Here is a 20,843-nt window from a genome sequence, read left to right on the forward strand (position 1 = left end):
ACAGTTAGAGAGGTGCCTAAACACTCTACCTCAGAGATGGTGGCTGCACAAGGGAAATGATCCCTTGGGTCCCAGTGCTGTTTCACTGCTCTTCTCAGCAGTGTTCGCAAGTGATGGAAGTCACTTGGCCTGCTTGAACTTCTGAGAGCTGCAGACAGGAAAGTGCAAAGAATAAATAATCTCTCTTGATCTTTGAAGCAGAAATCATTGCTGAAATGCCAGTTCTGTGACTTCAATTAGAAAATGCTATTGTAAGACCTCGCCATCCCCAATTACTACTAATTAACATCCCCACATAATTCAGCCACTTGCCTATCTTTTCCTCCATGCATTCAGATCAGATGTGTTTATGCACAAAAACCTGGTAATACAGAAAGACATCACAAAACTATTATTTATGTCTTTGTCTTGACCTTTTTCTACTGTTTTGCTGACTACATAATAATGGCTTTTTCATTTGTCTGTCATGAGAAATTCAATGGAAATGGGAAATGGCAACAGTAATTTCTGTAAGAAAATCTTTCAGTTATTGTAGAGTTCAAACAGAAGCAGAATTAATTTATGACTAGTATAGTTATTCTCCACTTACAAATGCTTTTTATGATTTAGGAAGATTTTTTACTATTTTTTTTTTTTAACAGAAGGGAGAGAAAACAACTCACAGACAAAAAAAAAAAAAATAGAACTCTCAGTGGGGCACATGTTAAAAACATCATTATTTGAAATAGTATGTACATGTACTTAAATGTAAGAAGGAGAAATATATTATACCTGTCAGACAGCTAGATATTCTCAAAATTCCTTTTACCCAAGCAATCCAAATCTCCATGTAACACACACACAAAAAAAATAAATTACAAGGTATGACCATGGCTAAAGAAGCCAGTGCCTACCTCTCTAACCATACAGCTGGCCTGCACCTCAGGTCTGTTTTACCAGTTATGTGGGCACCAGCATGATTTTTGATCATCTTATTCTTGCTTCTTCTTCTAATTTTATTTTACACAAACTCACTATTTGCTTCTTTATCCACAGTTAAAACGAACTCACTGTTCTACAAGTTCTTTTCTTTAAGGCAGAGTGAAGATCTCATAGTTCTTTAAAATACCCCTGGGAAGTTTAGATGCTATGCTTTAAAATCCTTGCTCATATTTCTTCAGCTGTTATTTCTGTAAGAAAGAGCATGTAATCTGACGCTCTAGTAAGCATGTAAATAAGACAAAAGAAAAAAAAATAGCTGCTGATAACTAAACAGGCAATAGCAGAAGAATCACAGCCATGGAACCACACTTACATTGCAGATGCCTAATGCAAACAGAAAGGCTGCTGCATTGATATGCAGGACTGTCCTAACCCAAGTAAAGCAGCAATACATGTGCTTGCTGGGCCCAGCCTTGCTAGCTCCAGCTCCTCCTCCAAAGCACATGCCAGAAGGTGTTGTGTGTGAGAGGCTGCACATGGCCACGGTACCTGAGGAGTGAGACTCATGTCCTGGGCCACACTTGGCAGCACGGCTCGCAGCAGGGAGGGCCTTGCCCAGTGCTGCTTCTGCTATTGACCGTGCACCATGGCCTCTCCAGGAAAGAACTCAAAAAGGGAACCAAGAGCTGTGGGCCTCACATCCCATTTACAAGGCTTGACAAGGTGAAACACAAACATTTGATACATTCTTCTGTTACCCCAGACGTGCTGCTGGATGCGTGGCCCTGCACTGCAAGGACCCTCAGCACGTCTGAGGAAAAATAAGCTCAGCCGAACTAAACAAAACAAGACCTGGCAATTCCACCTTGGTTTTTAATCCAAACACCACACTGATCCTAACTGAAACTACAATTTAACAAAAGCTGTCTAAGCCAGCCTTTTTCTCCTCACAGCATAAATCTAGATATCTTTTTCTAGTATGTTCCACCCAAACAAACTGTTAACAAAACAAAATGGAGTTAACAGTGAACCTAGAGTGTTACTTAATTCAGAGGATGCATAAAAAGATTAACTTAACAAGATCCATGTTCAGCTCCTTTTATCTTTTGCTGTATAATTTAAGTCATCACTAACTAGTAACACATTTAAGAAATTCTTGCAAACAATACAAGTGTTGGCTGTTACATTCCTGTTCATACTTCGTTTCAAGATTTAAATCATGTTTTAGTTTCTTTGACAAATTCCAAGTATCTGTGGATTAACTTATTGTCATTAGACTAAGTGATGGAAACAAAGCATGGGCTGTTTTCACAAGTCACGTAAAAAGATTTGTTGCTTTCCATTTACTCCAGCTGCTTTATAGTACAGGCCATGTCTTTAGGGCTACATATTTTAGCTTAACAGGAACTATGCTGATACTTAGCAAATTGGAATATAAATCTAAGTGTTCAAGCCACAGAATTAAACTCAGGTACCTGATTTTAGTACCCAATTTAGAAAATAGCGATTTCTATACTGAACAATTCTGCTCATATGCCTTCCTGGACTGCTGCTCCTCTCAAAATTGCAGTAATGTACATTAACAGGAAAAGGAAGGGCACAGAAATAGTTAGTTCATTCATGAATGGAGAAAACAACCTACTGAGTTCAACCTTCTAGCCAAATACTAGCAGTCTGAGGCATTCAACCTGTTTTGGTTTTTTTCACCCTCAGCCTTCATAAGTAATGTCTTCCACCAGATCTCTGCACATACCAAGCACAGCCAAACATTTTTAAGTAGAGAAAGATGATTTAACAAGGGACAAAACGGCAAGTTGAAGTTTGGGGGATTCACAATGGACATTAGGAAGGTAGTGTATTGCTCAAACAGGTGACGAAGAGACATGGCAGAATCTTCCCTGGAAATATCCAAGGCTCAGCTGGACAAAGCCAGGGCCGTCCTGAACTGGTGCAGCGATAGGTTTCCTTCAAGCAAGAGACTGGACTAGATGGCCACTTGAGGTTCCATCCAACCAACATGTAATGAGCAAATAAGGCTACCTGACCTTAGATATGTATTATCCACACAAAATTAAAGAGTGATAGAAAATGTAATACACCTACTCTGCCTCTTAAATTCAAATACAGTTTAAAAAATTCATTTTTAAAAGGTAACAAATCCAATTAACATTCTATAGCTATGTATTTTTTTAATATCTTTTTTTTTTTTTTTAAATCAATATTTCTTTTTTACTTCAAGTTCCTACAATTTTTGACATGGCTTTTTACAGGGTCAGTGCTCTTGTATTAAGATATGCCACACCACAGAGAACGTAACTACGATTACACAGGTTCACACTATTACTGAATTTATGTAACTTCTACCTTTTCCACACACAAAAACACACTGACAACGGCTGTTTCCATAAAAGTGGTCAAAATACCTTCATAGCATAACTTCTTGTATCACTACATAAACATTTCAAATGAAGTAGATTTCTCAATTGGTAACCTCTAGAGTTTGAACACCATCAGAAGATACTACTGTTCAGTTCATTTCTATTTTTTGTTATTCCTTCTTGGATGAGCCTACACACTCCTGTTACTCTGCTGTAAATGGCATACCCTGAGAAGAGGTTCCTAAAATGTCTCAGAGGCTGTAAAAGGAAAACAGGTTGCATGTTGTTCTAACTAACTGGAACTGGTAACTGGAAGAACAGCAGGTTCCTTTAAAAAACAAACAAAACCAATAGAAACATTAGTTTTGAAAACCTAATTAAACCTAACTCAATTTAACTTTGATTAGCTCTAAGATTCCATTCACCTCACCAGGTTCATCAGAAACACAGCTAGCATGAGTTTACTTGGGTATCTTATTTCTTATCTATAATTTCTGGAAATTCTATACTGTCCCCTGACTAACCAAAATAACTTCACATCTTCACAAATATTCATCTGGCAACTGGTAGCTGGAATACAGACTACAATGTATGAAAATGTCACAACATGCAGGTAGCTTACACATTATTTGTTAAAGACTATTGCAGCCTGAAATTGGTTTAGTGAGCATGGTCCAGAGAATATAACAGGTCTCAGTGAGTCCATTTTAGACTTGTTCAATTTAAAAATAAAGTAAGTTTTTCTAACAGCTTTCAGAACAGCAAAAACATCTGGAATGCAAAGGCCACATTTTTCTCCTTTATTCTACCACTACAGCCTTTACTGAGAATGAAGTTTGTCTTCTTAGTGGCATCTCCACAGACAGATTTGTTAGAGATATACTCTCCTAGGCAGTTCCTAAAGACCTTGTCATTGTTGGGATTTTTCTTCATTCCTGACAGTTATGACTCTAACAACTGAAACACATCAGCTCTACAGGATAAAAAGGATGGTAAACTTGCACTGTTTTCAGGATGTTGCTGCACATTAAAATAAGCTCAACTCTATTTTTTGAAGAAAATATCTATCTTTTCAGCACTTTAGTGCTAAGTACTGAACAGTGTATTAAATTGATTAAAAGGGAATAACTGATGGCACTAATAAGATGCAAGCTCTTACCTGCATGATATGGTCCCCCAACATTATCAGCTATGACAGGAGCTTACATGGTACACAGAACTAAAAAACCTAGTTGGCAGTTAGTATATCAGTGTATTCTATGGGATAGTTTAACACAGAATCTATAGACCTTTGGGTCTGACTCCGACATGGGCAGTTATCTTTGTTTGCTTGTTTATTTATACACTTCACTGGCTTGCTTGGAGAATTTTTGGACTTCAAGTCACTGCCAATAATTTGGACACATGTCCTTTACTGTTAGATAAGTCTGACAGAAATACTGGCACCAGTACTGCAAGGGACTGGTAGTGCCTTTCCAATGGATGAGCAAAGTGTCAGCTCATTAGCAATTAGTACACTCCTTGCTTAGCAAAGAACTTCTTAATGCTGACAGTCTTGGCACCTCTCTCTGCCACTAACCTTGGGCTGCAGGAAGGTTACTATGGAGGTGAGGCTGAAGCAGCCTGGCATCACCTGGCAGCCACAGATTTGCTTGAACACATACATGCATATACATGAAGCTAAAACATTGCAATGAGACTAAAAAGGCACAAATGGTCAGATATCCTTGCTTGTTGTCTTTTTTTTTTTTTTTTTTTTTAATTGAAAAAGGGAAATCTGCCATACTACACCTGTTGTTCAACATTCAAAATGAAATGATGGGCAACAGTGAGTAATTCTGCACCTTCCCATCACTTGCACATACAGGAGACTGCTGAAGGACAGACATTACTCATGTAATACTGCTTCCCACATTGTTCATCACATGAAAAGTAAGCACTTCAAAATTCAGGTGGGGTTCCATTTGGCCAAATCAATGTTTTCAAGTTTCCTCAGTCCATAGCAACTGCAGTTGTGACCAGATGTGACCAATCAGGAATCCAAAACTGGAAGCTTGAGCAAAACAACCCTGCCATGACTATTATCATAAATGCAGTGGCTGAAAGATGGCAGAATAACACTGTAGTCCTCCAGAATGCAGAAAGCGAACAACAGCATGAGAAAAATTGTTTTTCTTCAATAGACATTTCATGTCAAAAACCATTTCTTTGAACCATTTCTTTTTTGAAATTTGTATCTACTTGCTGGTTTTCATCCTTGTGGGCTGCCAGAAAGCAGAATTCTATAGAGGAGAAATCAGATTCAGTCTCGATTTTTCATGCTTATGAATTTCAATTGGGAGTGCCTGAGTTGAATTGCTTTTTACTCACACTTCATGTTCCCCTGCAATAGAATTCGGGGACAGTAATGATAAGACTAGATCTTTTACTGTAAAATCATTATTTTACATTTAAACACATATAGTTAGATATTTGTATGTGAGGCAGTTTTCAGCATTAATTTTATAAGAAATGTGAAGAGGCAGTCATAGCATACCCCATTTTTCTCTCAGATTACAAAGTGAGGAACTAAGAATAAAAGAAAATATTAAAAAGTAATTAAAAACATGAAAAAAGCCTGAACAGGAAAGGATCTCACTTGCCATTTTTAAGTGACACTGAGCTGTTCTTTTTCTGCTCTCTGTTCTACTTCTATCTTTTCAAGCCTCCATCTCAAAACCCATATCCTGTCAGTCATCTGCCCTTAATCAGCTTGCTAATACAATACTTTGCTTCCTTTCTTTGTGCTACAGCCACTAAGCTTCTCAGTCTCCCTTTCTTCGTGGAGATGCAGATCAGCACTTTCTGTGAATCCTCAATTCAATTTAGTGGATCAAACAGGACATTTTCCTCTTTTATAATTCATTTACACATGGCTATATACTTCTGAAATGTACAATTAGTTTACAGTGCACCTACAAGAGGTTGCTGCAAACTACTGGTGTAAATGCATTCACTTTGGGATCATTTACGGGAACCTGGTGAGAACCTGTGTGCTGCCAGACAGCAAAACACCAGTTCCTCACTTTTATTGTCCAAGAAAGGCAGTTTGAAAACCAAAGATTCATGAAAATGGCAGAAAAAAATATCATAAAGAGCATATATGGAAAAAAAAAATTGGAATATTTTTACTTAGGTTCAGAATCTTAGCTTTGTGTTGAAAAAAACATTCCATCAGTGACCCTTTGTATTTTTCACATTTAATATCAAAACATACTTTCCTGCAAAAATAAGTCCAAATCAAGCTGTCAATATATTTTGAAAAAAATCATAGCTGGCCTGAAATAAAAAGATGGAGAGTATTTACAGGGTGCTACTGATTCAGCCTCACCTTTTCCTGCCTTCACCCCAATATACCCAGAAATTCCTCCTGAAATATTTTACCTTTTTGCCCTTTTTCTACTGCTCCATTGCTTTTCCCCTTGTTTGCTGTTTTTACGTCACCTCCAAACCAAGAGAACTTATGCCATGTCTGAGAACAAATCCGGGCAGCTCCACAGTGACACGAAGCCAAGCACTGAGTTTAGCATCAGCACAAAGCCAGCTGAGGAGCACTCTGCAGGAATGTCAGAGAGATGACAGAGAGAAGAGAAAGATTGTGCATTAGCAAAAAAATCACACATCTTTTAATGTCCCTAAATTACCAGAAGGATGCTTGGTATAGAATAAAGAAACAAACATAGCCCCAAGGGATCAACTGTGTAAGTTATGTTATTATGACATATGCACTGACTCATTCACAAGTTGTTAAGAAATTCCAGCTTTTAACTTACATACTGCCTGACTTAAGACTTTCTGGTAAACCTGAACATTTCACTCTACAGGATTTACCCAACAGAATGAGAGCTAAAAGGTGAATTAATCAATTGTCAGACTGCCATATTAGAGTAACCCTTTGGAAGCTCTCATTTTTCCCTATGTTCATTGCTTAAAACAAAAGACTGGAATATCTCTTAGAATTCATAGCAGAGATATTATCTCAGTCTACCGCTCCCTGCTTTCGCCTTCTGAAAACAACCCAGGCAACACTTAAGTAAATATTTATAATAAATTACTGCATCCCTATAAACTGTCAGATTTGCTTAGTGCACATAACTCAAGAAAGATACGGTTATTTCCCACATTTGAAAAATGCCTGTCCATTTAGGAGGAGGTAGTTCTAACTATCTTGAGCAGGGAGGGATAAGGCGATTATATCCCACTTTCTTCTGTCTTAGTCGTGCAAGCCTTCCTTGAAGAAGTTTCACTACATTGGTTTTTTTGGGTTGGTTTTTTATTTTTTATTTTTTTTTTATTAAACCAGAAAAGAGTACTTCTGGAACAGAACATCACTTTTTTTAATTTACTATTTAAAATTACTTCTGCGGATGCCCCATCCCTGGAGGCACATAAGGCCAGATTGGATGGGATCCTGGACATACGGATGTGGTGGCTGGCAATTCTGCCCATGGCAGGGGGCTGGGAATTAGATGATCTTTAAGGTCTCTTCCAATCCAAGGCATTCTATGATTCTAAAATATAACAGTAACAATAACAACAGAAAAATAATAATAATTTCTGTCTGCATGCTTGTGCCAGTGATCCCCTTCTACTGCTGCAAACCACTGCTACCATTCCAGCACCAGGCACTTCCCAGCACCAGTTCTGGACTCTTTAATAATGCATGGTGAAATCTAGCTGTTTCTACATCCAGGGCAAGGAGAGACTCCCCAGAAACAACAGAGCCTTATCTTGTCCACCCAAACAAGTTCACAGCTGAGTGCATAGGAGGAGCTGTGATTCACGCCCAAGCAAACAGCAGGGCACATCACTGCAGTTATGCCATGTCTCCAGGGCCTTGCAAGCATGCAGTGTGGTACTGGTGCTGGCTGCAGCCTAAACTGACTGCGCAAAACTGAATTGTTATGCTATATGCAACTTTCCACTGCACATGCACTTATAGATGCGTCCTGATATACTGTATTCCAGAAGAAAAAAGATTATCTGTTTCTGCTTTAACAGGAGCTTTCATAGAATCACAGAATGGCTTGGGTTGGAAGGGACCTCAAATATCATCTAGTTCCAACCCCTCTGCCGCAGACAGGGTTGCCAGCCACTAAATCAGGCAATTTGAATGATTCAGGGGATGTTAACAATAAGTAGTATTTGTAAGCTCACTAACTACATAATTCAATTTCTGAATTTCCAAGAGTATGTTATAAAGTCTCTCTTTCTCAGTTTCCCTGAAAACAGACTTTTATGAACAAATTGTCAATGAATGAATTATGCCAGCTTTCAATATCAGATCTTCCTCAGCTACAAAAACTTGCGCTTCTGATGGATGCTCTGCTCAATTAGAAAACAGCTCCATTACTGTGATATACATAAAGGAGCAAATTCTAATCACTGGAAATGGACAACAAGACTTTCATTTACCAAACCAGGACAAGAATTTAAACATAAGAAAATGTGAATCTTAAACACTTATAAAGCTATCCTCACCTCTGAGCTGCTGCTGCCAATGTCACATAGCATGCATCTGGCATACACAGTTCATTTGTACTCTGAATGCATACAGAAAAGCATACAAATTAAGCTGTATGAGTTCTTTTTTTAGCCAAAAACAGTATTTGTTATGCATCTTATATATATATAGCAGCATAAATACTAGCTATTACATTATACAAGAGCAGAATTGTTCCTCAGTAGAACCCTCAATTAAATATATTCATATACCTACATTCAGTAAATAAGATGCAAAGCAACCTACTTCTGTCTTCAAAATGTAGGTATCTAACATTCACCTGGTGCATTTGGCAAAGTACTCAGTGATGTCAAAAAATACAGTGACTTATCAAGCCAAGACTGGTAAGTTTAGGCAATGGTGATACTGCTGCCACAACTCTTATTTAGTTTTTACTTTTAATCCTAAGGGATTTCTTCTTTTTATTATTATTTATTTTTAATAACTGATTTATCAATGCAACAGAATCTTAGCAAATCAGCTACTCAGAATTTTTTGGTCTGTCATGCTATACAAGCAACATTTTTGAAAAAAGGACCAATCTTACAGAGAGGTGAGAGGCAATTAAAGCCTCCTACACATCAGCCACAGAAAACAGACAGGAAACATTCAGCACATGCTGCTGCAATGTAATTTTTAACTGAACATTAGATTGATGGTACAAACATGCCCTAAAAGAAGAAGGGCAAAAGAGAAATGCCACCATGCTTTGTAGTACACTGAAGGTATAGCATTCAGAAAGGAAATTGTTTAGCTGTCCACAGATAATGCTTGAGTTATTAACTAAATATATCAGAGCTCCATTGGAAAGCATCAACAGTGGCTCTGCTTACTTTCAGGCATTTTTGCGAATTCACTGCAATGCACTCACAACGTATCCATCACTCAGTCTCATCCTGCAAAGCTATTTTGTGCCTTTGCACCTCAGATAAGAATTTTGACCAAGAAAAGATGATTTACAAAGTGCAAAACAGCAGAACTAGCTGGGCTTAATAAAGTGTACCATATGGTTAATACCTGAAGAGTATTCAGTAATATGTATTCCCAGGTCATGATACAAGGAGTTTCTTTCACGACACCTGCGTTTGGCTATTGGGGTAAAAATATCAAATTAGTCCTCAGCTTAAAGAGGACTGGCAAAATCCTCCCTGTCTCGCAGCTCCGACCTACCTGCCTTCCTAGAACAGCACCAGCAATTGGGTCTCTGTGTTCACTCAGCTCTGAATCCCTTTGTTCAGACTGACAACAGAGGAGGCCATTAGTGTCAGCTCTGCTAGGACTCTCTGCTATTAGGGCTTCTTAAGCTTTTCCAAGTAAATTGCATGTGTCAAAGGAATATCGCTCAATGATGGCAAAAAAAAAAAAAAACAACACAAAAACCTTAACCTTACTGCTCTCCTTTCTTACTGATCCACACAGGAGCAAGGGGAAAGAGCAGAAAAAACCCTGGAGCCGTCAGCCAACTTTCTGTGGTTTCTTGTTCCTCTCACTCACTACATTGCTATCTTACACAATTTACAGATAATATGTTAGTCATTCCCTCAAATCATTCCCTATAAACTAACTGGAGGTGCAAGACTGTATGCATGTGTCTCTGTTAAAGCCTCACAATAGTGACCTGGCTGGATATACTTTATCTAACTTTATACAAGATTTAGTTTAAAGTAGTTTAATTTCCTTCTGCAGTTAATGTAGAAAGAGAAACTGAGGTAATACTGTCATAGTTGCAGGTTCTTTCTGATCCTTCCTCTGACTACAAAGGGAGCTCACCTCCGGTTTTACACCTCAGCCTTGGCAGTGTGAATGCCATATCTTACAAGGAGCTGGCCGTCCACAAAAGAAAGACTGTGCTATTTCAAGGCTTCCACAGTCTTGAAGAAAGAGCTAGAACCTGTCTGTAGCCTGTCTTCTGAGCTGTAATTATGGTCCTGAGCTACGTGTGGGCTGTGTGATTTCCTGCGCCTTTTAACCACTATTCATTTATCCCTCATTTGGCATCATTAAGCAAAAACACTCTGCACCACTTTGAGTAGATTTAATCTCACAAATGCGAAACTTTAAGTAGAAAATAAGTGTGATTCTTGACCCAGTTAAGTCATTGGGAATTTGCTGTTAACTTTGATGGGTTTGGATTTCACTCCAGCTCCTGATAGTCAGCAGTAGGCTTATTATTGTTTCTATTTGCAAACGGCTTCTACTTTTTCTATCACAGAATATAAGACCCTTTCTGGATCTCAGATCAGTTAGTTTATGAGTTTTCCCCAATACTAGCTGTGTATAATATTGCACACTTAAGAATTCCTTCTGATGGATCTAATCTCTGCAGTTTAAAAATTGGCTGTGTTCTTTCAAGTGAACGGGATCACTGGCTCGTGATATAATTACAGAATACAAATTAAAAAATAAAAATAAAAAAACCCCTATCCATTCAAATATGCATTTAAGGTAGTTACACCATTTCTCCATCGTGTCTTCCATCCTTCCTTTTGCCAGTGTCTTTGCTACTTTCAGATGGAAAAACACGAGACCAGGCAAAAATATTAGGTGAGAATTTTAAGCACATAAAAGTCAGGCAATTCAAAGCTATGGTTGCCAAAAGAACATTAATTGAGCCAACTGCACATGCACTGCTAGGCATACATATTAGAACTATATATTGCAAGGGACTACCATACACAGACACTGAACAACTGTTACCGTTCTTAATAGAAAATGTATTTTTATATCTGCAAATTTGCTGGCTTAGTTTACTCTTTGTTTAAATTTTGTGATGATTGTAACTAGCTGTGTCACTGTTTCATTAAGTACTTTGACATTTTAGCTGGATATTTCAAAGAGATTTATGCTTCTCCATCCAAAAGGGGTGAAAAAGAGAGGCAAAGATGAACAAAAGGCTATAGAGCAGTATGACCGTGGGAATGAGGTGCCCTCCACATTAAAACAGCAGAGCTCTTTAGGTTAACAACACACAGGCTAACCCACAAAATGCCATTTATTTGACTGTCTCTAAAATATGGGGAGTTTTAGGAGCACTGGGTCCAGGAATTCACTCAAATCAACAAGCTGGCAGATTCTCTCTTTTCCCCCATCCATATTTCACAACGTACTCTGATATTCACAATACCCCAATTCTCTCCTTCACAACCATACTGATATATATATATATATATATATATATCTTTACCCCAGAAGACAAACAAATGACACTAATTCCTATCACCCAACCATGGGTGCCTTCAAGTGACTGCAGAACAAACTTATGGAAACAGACAGAAGTTCCTTGTGGATTCCTGTGCTGTGTTTATCTGCACAGCAGGTCAACTTCCCTTTAGTGTGTACACAAGGATGAAGCCTTCGATAGTTCCTTAGATAGTTTTTCCACAATGAAGGAGAAAGAATGGAATTAAGAATCTCCACACTTGTTTGTAATGACGTTTGTTAAGTTTAATTACTTTAGATGCATACAAAAATGGAGCAGAGAAAAAAAACTGCATGGACTAAAGTCATGCATTGCTCTCTCCCACATACTCAGTTCTTAAGGTTTTTTCATTTTTAACTCTGATGGTTGCGTGCGTGTTTAATGGTTAATAAAACTGCCTGATTCTTTGTTTAGCTGTAACATGAAACAACAAATAGACTAATAACTAATGTATCCTAGCCAAAGATAACAGTAAGGAATTTCTGAAAGAAAAAATAGGAAAAGGAGAAAAAAAACCCAACAAAACAATAAGTCAATAACAGGCAAAAAAAAAAAAAAAAAAAAGGCACTGAAAGAATTTAAATGCCCATATCTTTTCCACAACTTAAGAAAAACAAATATCTGATCAGTTTATTTATACTAGAACAGGAAGAAAACTATGTAATGGCAGTATTACACAGGGTTATTATACACCACTTCAACAAAAGCAATGAGGGGTAGCAGTTAGACTGCCTAAAGCTCCAGCACATGGCAGCAAAACCAGAATGTCCCCAGGGTGTAAAATCCACAGCTGTGAGGTGAATCATTCTCAATAGCTAATCAGTACCAGCCAGCCCTCTAGCCCCATAACGGATTTAAAGTTTTCTTCACCTGCAAAGTGGCAGCCCCATTTTAAAGAATAATAGAAGTCCTGTTCATCTGAAGAACTTCCACACGCAAGCAAGAAAAGGTAGGAATGAAAAAACAGTGCCAATAAAACAGTTCAGTAGATGTCAGGAATCCCAAGAGACTTTTCCAAGTTGAATGAGACGTCAACAGTGAAGCGACCTACCATCAAATCAAAGAAAAAAAACAGTGACAAAGTATGACTGGAATGAGATGTAGCATCTCAAGGAAGACCAGAGAGTCTTTTGATCAGTCTGTCCCTGCCTCAGTTATTTTTCAACAAGTTAATTCAGTTGGGAAGGACTTAAAACCATAGTGTGCTGAAACCATGGGAAACCATTACAATAACAAACCCGTGTTATATTTTTGAGAAAATTGCTTTTCACTGAACTTGAAACAGGGCAGGTTTTTGTCCATCTTGACCTACATTATAGCAACCCACTGAAGGGGAGAATGGCTCATGGGTCTTTATGGGCTTTTTTTTGTTGTTTTAAGGAGGAGAACTACTGCAGAACATAAACATTTGCTGGTTTATGTGTATTACATAAGTCTAAAAGCAGCTAACATAACACATAACTTAGAAGAAATGATGCAAAACACTTCCAACCAGTGAAGCATCCCACACAGGCACTACTGCAGGTATATAGAGGCAGGTGATTTATTCTCCTCAGTGTTGCACTCTGGACAGTTCACAAAGGCTTCCCACGCAGTGCTGCCCTTCAAAAAAGCCATTCTTCCACCTGTCTGAAATCCTCAGAAGCAGCACACTAGTCCTGTGAGCAGAACTGCAGCTTTTTGACACAGTCAGGAACATACAAGAATCAGATTCAACATGGGAGACCATACAAGGCTGTGTATCTGGAAAGCACCCAAACCAGATGAGCGTGTGATTTAAGAAAGGTGAAATCACAACACTTGTTAGCAAGGAGAACACAAAATACGTTGTAGTAAAATTTGAAATAACTATTTTGATTTACTATGTTTTCATAAATGTCTGTTTAATAGAGAGTATTAGAAAACAGTCAATTGTTGGGCATAGTCTTTGATACAGCTATTACATCTCCAGATTGTGCAGATATGCTTTTAGAGGCAAATTCCATTTCAATTACAGTGTAGAAAAATGGTGTTTTAGAATAGTTTTATTCATTTTTCCAAGATCACTCCAAGCACTGGTTACAAGAAAGTAAAAAAAAACATGGAGCATGTTTTTCCTTTTTAATATTTAGTTCACTATTGTGAGGTTATCCTTCAACATTTCAGAAATATTACCTCTCAGGCCCTCATATCTTATTTTTACTTTATACTAAAGGAGGCAGAAGAGTTTTCTTGCTGGACCATACATAAATTAGTTTCTCCATTCTGAATTACTTGAACGTGAAACTGAATTAAACTAAACAATGCAAGGAATATCTCCCTAAATCTTCAGGAAAGCATATTGTTCGCTGAAGCTTATTATTTCTACAACATCTACATCCACACCCATAGTCATTGATTTTCATCATTCATGGCCTTAATGTCTTTAAAACTCCAGCAGCGAGTAGGCATTCTTTCAACATTTATATTGAAACTGCCATTGCGAAATTGTAGGAAATACAGGTTTTGAAATATGTTGCAAATTGACTTTTACTTATGTTTATTTTTATAAAATCATAGAATCCTACAATACTTAGTGTTGGTAAGGGCCTTTAAAAGCCATCTAGTCCAACTCCCTTGCAATAAACAGGGACATCCACAGCGAGATCAGGTTGCCCAGAGCCTGGTCCAGCCTCACTTTGAAAGTTCTCCAGTGATGGAACATCCACTGCATCTCTGGGCAACCTGTTCCAGTGCCTCACCACCCTCACTGTAAACATTTTTATGAAATTGTAACTTAAATTTTAGGAATACTGACTCTCAATAAATAAATAAACTATATCTACCGTTCGAAGGATAACTTCTCTTTTTCTACTAACAAGTATTTTTCTGATGGAGTCCTTGTAAAGTTGAGAGACACTTTGCCACAAGCCTAAGCACACCTGGGTAACACCACTGCTACTGCAGCCAAGTGCCCTATGCAACATATCCATCTTAAATCATAACATTGGTCATCCTTCCAGTAAAAATGGTAAAGTCCAACATCAACTGGATCACACAGTTTAGAGAAGCACTACTTCTCTAAAGAACACAAAAGCATTCAAACTGACCAGTTTTTGATTGCATTGAAAAGTAGTTAATAGAAAAAGTAATAAAGAAACAGAGTAGTTTTTGAATGTGTGGGGGGTTGTGTTTTGTTTCTTTTTGAGGTTTGTTTGGCTTTTTTGTTGTTGTTTCTTTTTTAGAATTTTGTTTTATTTTGAGTCTTAGTCTGCTTTGTGTGGGTTGATAGTTTGTTTTTAATAGTTAGTACTCCCTGCGTGACAATGTACACTTCAAAATAAAACAGTACCAACTCAATTTTGCCACAGTCTTAGAAACACAAGACCAGCTTGTAAGGTTTTGAAGCCTTTCACATAGTACATAACAAACAGCTTCTGACACATTCAACATTCTTACGAAATGCAGCACACACATACTTCCAACAGTTGCTATGAAACAGCTAAAGGAACAACATTCTTTAAGTGGGAATTTCCAAATTAATTACAAGATTTTCAAAAGAATAGAGATCCATAAAGAAGTAGAAAGTATTTCTCAAATGGAGCTACATACTGCATAGCAAACACCTGTGTGACTGCCACAGTCAGACACCTGCAAGCTCCAAAGCCAAAGTCCAACAGGAACATAAGAAAGCAGACATCACAGGCAGACACCTTGCCCTCTGCTAGTTAACCTATTGTGAAGAAAAACCACTTTTTCACCAGAAAAATAGATGTGTAAACGTGTGTGTATATGTCACACATATGCATACACCTCTATCTGTGCATGGTGTATGTCTCTTATCACTTGCATCAAAATACACAAGCTATTTTAAGTACCACCACCTGAATTTTTAGGAGTAGATTATATAAAGGAACATTTGTTATAATGAGCAAGAGACTATTTCCACAAACCAGCAACATTACTTCCTCAAACTGCCTAAGAAGCAGGGAAGCTGAGTCACTAGGAACATCACCACATACAGTGGCTCTGCTCTGCTCACCTCACGGGCTCAGTTTTTTGGGTGGAAGGGACCTTCAAGATCTTTTAGTTCCACTAGATCAGGCTGCCCAAAGCCCCATCCAACCTGGCCTGGATCACTTCTAAGGATGGGGCTTCCAAAGTTTCTCTGGACAGGTTCCCTTACTACCTCCATCAGTGGAAGGATTGTTCTTAACTCCTGGGATGCTTCATGTCTCACTACCATCCATGTGACTTTCAAATAGGCCCAGAAAGTCTGCGTTATTCTCCATTCTGCAATCTGGGCCAATGAAGGGAGAGAAGGAACCCTTTCTGCAGGATTATAAGAGATTATATTTAGCCATTAAAATCCCAGTTTAATCCCATTGTCAGTAATTTGCCAACAAAGAGCTTCAGCTCTGCTGGATGTAGTGAAGAAGGGAGCATCTCCCAGTGAGTCTGATTCTGCTGTAAGTAAACAAACTAATACCCTTCTGAACTAGTTTAGCTCTCCTGAGCAACAACTTCAGATGCTGGGCTTTATTGTGACTCTGTGGGAGGAAGCCAAGGGTGAAGCTGGCTGCTCTCAGCCATGCTCTTGGACAAACTCTCCCATTTCTTTCATGTTTTCACAGATAACCTGTGCTAATGCACAGAGTCACCTCTAAAAGGATGCAGATCTCTTTATGAATATAAAATTGGTAATAGTCCAGGAGGCCTGAGCCCATCATGTATTACCATGAGACTAACAGAATGAGAATTACAGGGAAACACCACATAATGAGGGGCATGGTGAGCTCCTGATAAACGTACAGCATTTTAGGAACTCCACAGGCGAGAGATGTACACTGATCAAAATGCACAGCACAGCTGGGTTTTCAAATGGCAGATAAGAAGCTGGGCTAGAACTAGGAGTGCATTGCCCACCTAAGCACTCATTTCCCAAAGGGTACAGAAAGAGACGGTGAAAAAGCTCCACAGGGTCACCCTGTCTCATCAAAGCACAATGCAGCAGGCTAAACTCAATGTTCAAAATCCAACTTACGTTCTGTTTTCTAACTTCAGTCCTTTGAAATAGCACAGAATTATCAGCAAAGGGAGGAAAACAACTCAGCAGCTAAATGCTTGCTTCATTAGCTCCAGTTTGTTTGCTTTACAGTTAATTCCTTTCTCTTTGCAAGACAATCAGCTAAGAATTACTCTTCTCCTCAAAAAAGCACTCAAGCAGAATAAGTAGAACAACTAATATAAACTGGCAGCTGTAAATTAATCTATATGGTAGGCAGTCCGGAAGGCTTTGTTCCTCCCGACAGCTTTGTTGGCCACACACCAGAGGAAACAAAACCAACCCGAAATATTCACTCACATCCGCAAATTAAACATTCATGCTGTTCATTAACAGCAGTGCTAATGCTTAACCTCACCAGATGCTGGGATGAAGCAACCAGTATGGTCCCAGTGCTCTGACCTGCTCCAGTGCCAGGCAGCCCCACTGTCCCCAGCACAGCCGTCTGGAAAACATGCACACGTGCACAGGCTGGCAAACAAGGAAAACACAGTTCTTCAGTCACTACTTCATTACCTTCCAAACTTCTCATACTTTGTAAACTGGCATGCATGAGTCTGTTACACACGGACTGCAGGCTATATTTATCTTTTAATTCTTCAGGTGCCCCTAAGTCACACTCGTATCGTTAATGCAGTATGCTTAGTTTTTACCCGTGTTTTTCTCAAATTTATGTTGAGCTTCTCATCAGTGTAAGCAAAGTTGAACACAAGAACTGAGTTTGCACCTTCAATAAATTAGACCACCCTGATTTACAAACCAACAACAGCAAAAGTACAGCTGATCTGTAATGGCAAGTATAACACTATTTCATTAAGTCCTTTGTTTGAAAACAAATACTCTATCAAACAAATTATTACATCAAAATCACTCTGAAACCTAGAAGAAAAGAAAAGTATCTCAAAACCTCTGATGGAGAATCTTACAACCATTTACTTAATACTGAGCTGGGAATGAGAATAAAACAAAGGCATATTCAGATGATATTTGTGTATTACCCAACACAAAAATATATTGCTATACTCAGTATAAAGGTAACAACATGCTCATTTGGAGCACCCAGATCTAAGCTCCTCCTGGTTTTTCAAAGAACCTGGTATCACTAAAAGCATTCTTTAAAAAAAAAAAAAAAAAAAAAAAAAAAAAAAAAACCTCCCTCTTCATTTATGGTGTCCTATGAAGAAAATAAATCATTATATATAGTTTCTCATATTTCATACTGCAGTATGCAAATATAATGGGGAAAAACAATAAAAATAAATCACAGCCCTCTCCTTCACTGTAGTTTAAATGTGTTTCACCCAGGAAAGTAACTGCTAGCTGATTAACTTGCAGTATCATGAATAAGTGCATGACATGTCACAGCTCATTTGGCAAAGCTGCAAGAATTTAGCTCATCCTGGATGCCTTCCTCTCTAAACAGAGGGTACAGGCACACTCAGAAATACCCTCTTTCTGAGGTCTAACTTTTGGTTTCGTAGTCTACAGCACCACTGCTGAAGAAAGCTCCCACTTTCTGCTAGCCACAGAGCTTAAAGCATTAAAAAGAAGTAAATCTTGATATGGACCTGGGATTCTTACCCAGACCAGTTGATACAGCAGTAGCGCAGGTTTTGCAGAGAGATGCTGGGATCAAAGCTCACATTACTACACTTAAATATTAAAAACAGATATAAGACCAACTGAAAGGTAGAGGCAGATGTTTATGGCTGCTACTAACTTGTGATTTAGGATGAAATCAGTAAATTTTGGGGTGGTGCACTGCCAACACAGCAAACAGACAAGCACCCTTCATGGAGAGAGCAATTCTGTAATACCTACTCTTCAAGTGCATTTCTACCCGTCCATATCCTTCGTGCCACCTAAGTTTATCTTGAGCCAGAGGATTTTTGTCTTGATTCTTATTACTGTCAGATACTGAATTCCCAGAAGCACAGGTCTGTCAGGTCTGACAAGAAGGAAATGCAGAACCACAGCCAGCAGCCACGCTCAGAGCAGGCATTAGATATCACTGATCTCCAGGCACATTGCATGGGACTCTGCACATCAAGTCCCTGACATCTACTCAGATATATGAGGTACACATAAAGCCTAAAGTAGTTCTGGATGTTTCTTAAGGAGATTTTGTTTTATATTTTTCTAGGAATTTACTCAAATCAGAAACACTTGCCTGTTTCCACAGTGTAGCTGTATGTTCACAGCATCTCTGATATACAATGACCTGCCAGAACAGGTGTATTTTGCTCTCTCTGTTCGTCTGAGGAAAAGCTGGAGCTCATGCTGAACCAGTTAGGCTGGGAAGAAAAGACTGTTTGGGGTTTTTTTAGCAAGCTTCAGGCATGGTAGGAATGAAGCATCAAGATTTGTTTCTGCTTCAACAGAGACCAAAGGTTTGTCCTAGCAACATTGATCCACTAGCTATGTCAGGTAAGGTGCATGTGCTTCTGTAGCCAGCACTGCACACAGAAAGGAATCAACTATCATCTTATAGGTGCCTGGCATTTGTCATTACCTTGCCTGGAAGGAAGGCGAAAGAGAAAGGCCACCACAATCCCACCGAGAGGCGGTTCTGTAGATGGACAAGAAAGGCAGAGGTGCTGCCCAGAGAAATCTGCTTCAGAGAAACTGGCAACATCAGAGTTTTGTGAAAAACAGCAAAGTTAAATCCATAGATATCCACAGCAAGGGACACAGAAAGAAGGCAAGCAAAGCTGCCTCTGAGCTGTTCAGATGAAAAAGCTCTTCTGTGTCAGTGAGATGGTCCCTTCCAACCATTCATTGCAAAGGCAACGTACCTCACAATGCACTTTGGGAAAACATAGCAGAAACAATAAAGGCTTTAAACAATTATATTTTTTTAGTGTTAAAAAAGCCTCTAAGTAGGTGGAACAGCAAGAGATAGAAGCAATAAAGAAAAGGAGCATCACTCATGCTGCTATGTCTGAGGAACACGCACCAGAAACATTAAACAGGCACTGGAAACTTCTACCCGCTACAAAGAACACTGCAATGACATTTAAATGTGTTTCTAGAAAGGAGGCTTTAAAGCAGTGGCTCTAAGCAAGATGAGTCACATGAAGCCAGGTGAATACCCAACACGTTACTTGTTCAAACGGTTCGTCTAGCTGAAAAAAAAAGAGGAAGCAAAATCTTCTACTTATCTGGATATTTATTTGGAAGGAAAATGTATTTTTACTCCAATAGGCCCAAGACTACAAAAAACCCAAATTTGAGCTACTTCAGTATCATAGAATCACTGAATCCTTTGAGTTGGAAGGGCCCTTTAAAGGTCATCTAGTCCAACTCCCCTGCAGTGAACAGGGACACCACAGCTAGATCAGCTTGCCCAGGGCCTACCCAGCCTCACCCTGAAAATCCCTAGGGAAGGGGCATCCACCACATCTCTGGGCAACCTGTTCCAGTGCCTCACCACCCTCACTGTAAAATTTTTTTCCTTATATCTAACCTAAATCTACCCTCTTTAAGCTTGAAGCCATTTCCCCTTGTTCTAACACAACAGATCCTGCTAGAGTTTGTCCCCTTCTTTCCTGTAGCTCCCTTTAGACACTGAAAGGTTGGTATCAGGTACCTCACAGCCTTCTCTTCTCCAGCCTGAGCAGCCCCAGCTCTCTACACCTGTCCTTGTAGGAGAGGTATTCCATCCCTTGGATCATTTTTTGGCACTCCAACAGGCCCATGTCTCTCCTGAACAGAAGACTTCATTTTTATTTCAAATACATTGAAGTGCTAGCTCCCAAATGTCTCCTCTTGACCAGTTTT

The 20,843-nt window shown here is 38.9% G+C and overlaps 1 protein-coding gene across 6 annotated transcripts in view; it reads right to left on the bottom strand.

Moving 5' to 3' along the window:
- Window positions 1-20,843, bottom strand: part of ANKRD6 (ankyrin repeat domain 6) — a 110,148-nt gene that overhangs the window by 48,700 nt on the left and 40,605 nt on the right. The window contains exon 3 of one of the 6 annotated variants that reach the window (XM_090136012.1): window positions 17,422-17,534. The exons of the other annotated variants lie outside the window; for them this stretch is intronic. The gene's annotated coding sequence lies outside the window, so the exon portion shown is untranslated. The remainder of the gene's footprint in view (window positions 1-17,421; window positions 17,535-20,843) is intronic. 6 annotated transcript variants of the gene reach the window in all.

The sequence above is a fragment of the Phasianus colchicus genome, chromosome 2 (genome assembly GCF_987193195.1).
Source record: "Phasianus colchicus chromosome 2, bPhaCol1.hap1.1, whole genome shotgun sequence".
Lineage (NCBI taxonomy): Eukaryota > Metazoa > Chordata > Aves > Galliformes > Phasianidae > Phasianus > Phasianus colchicus.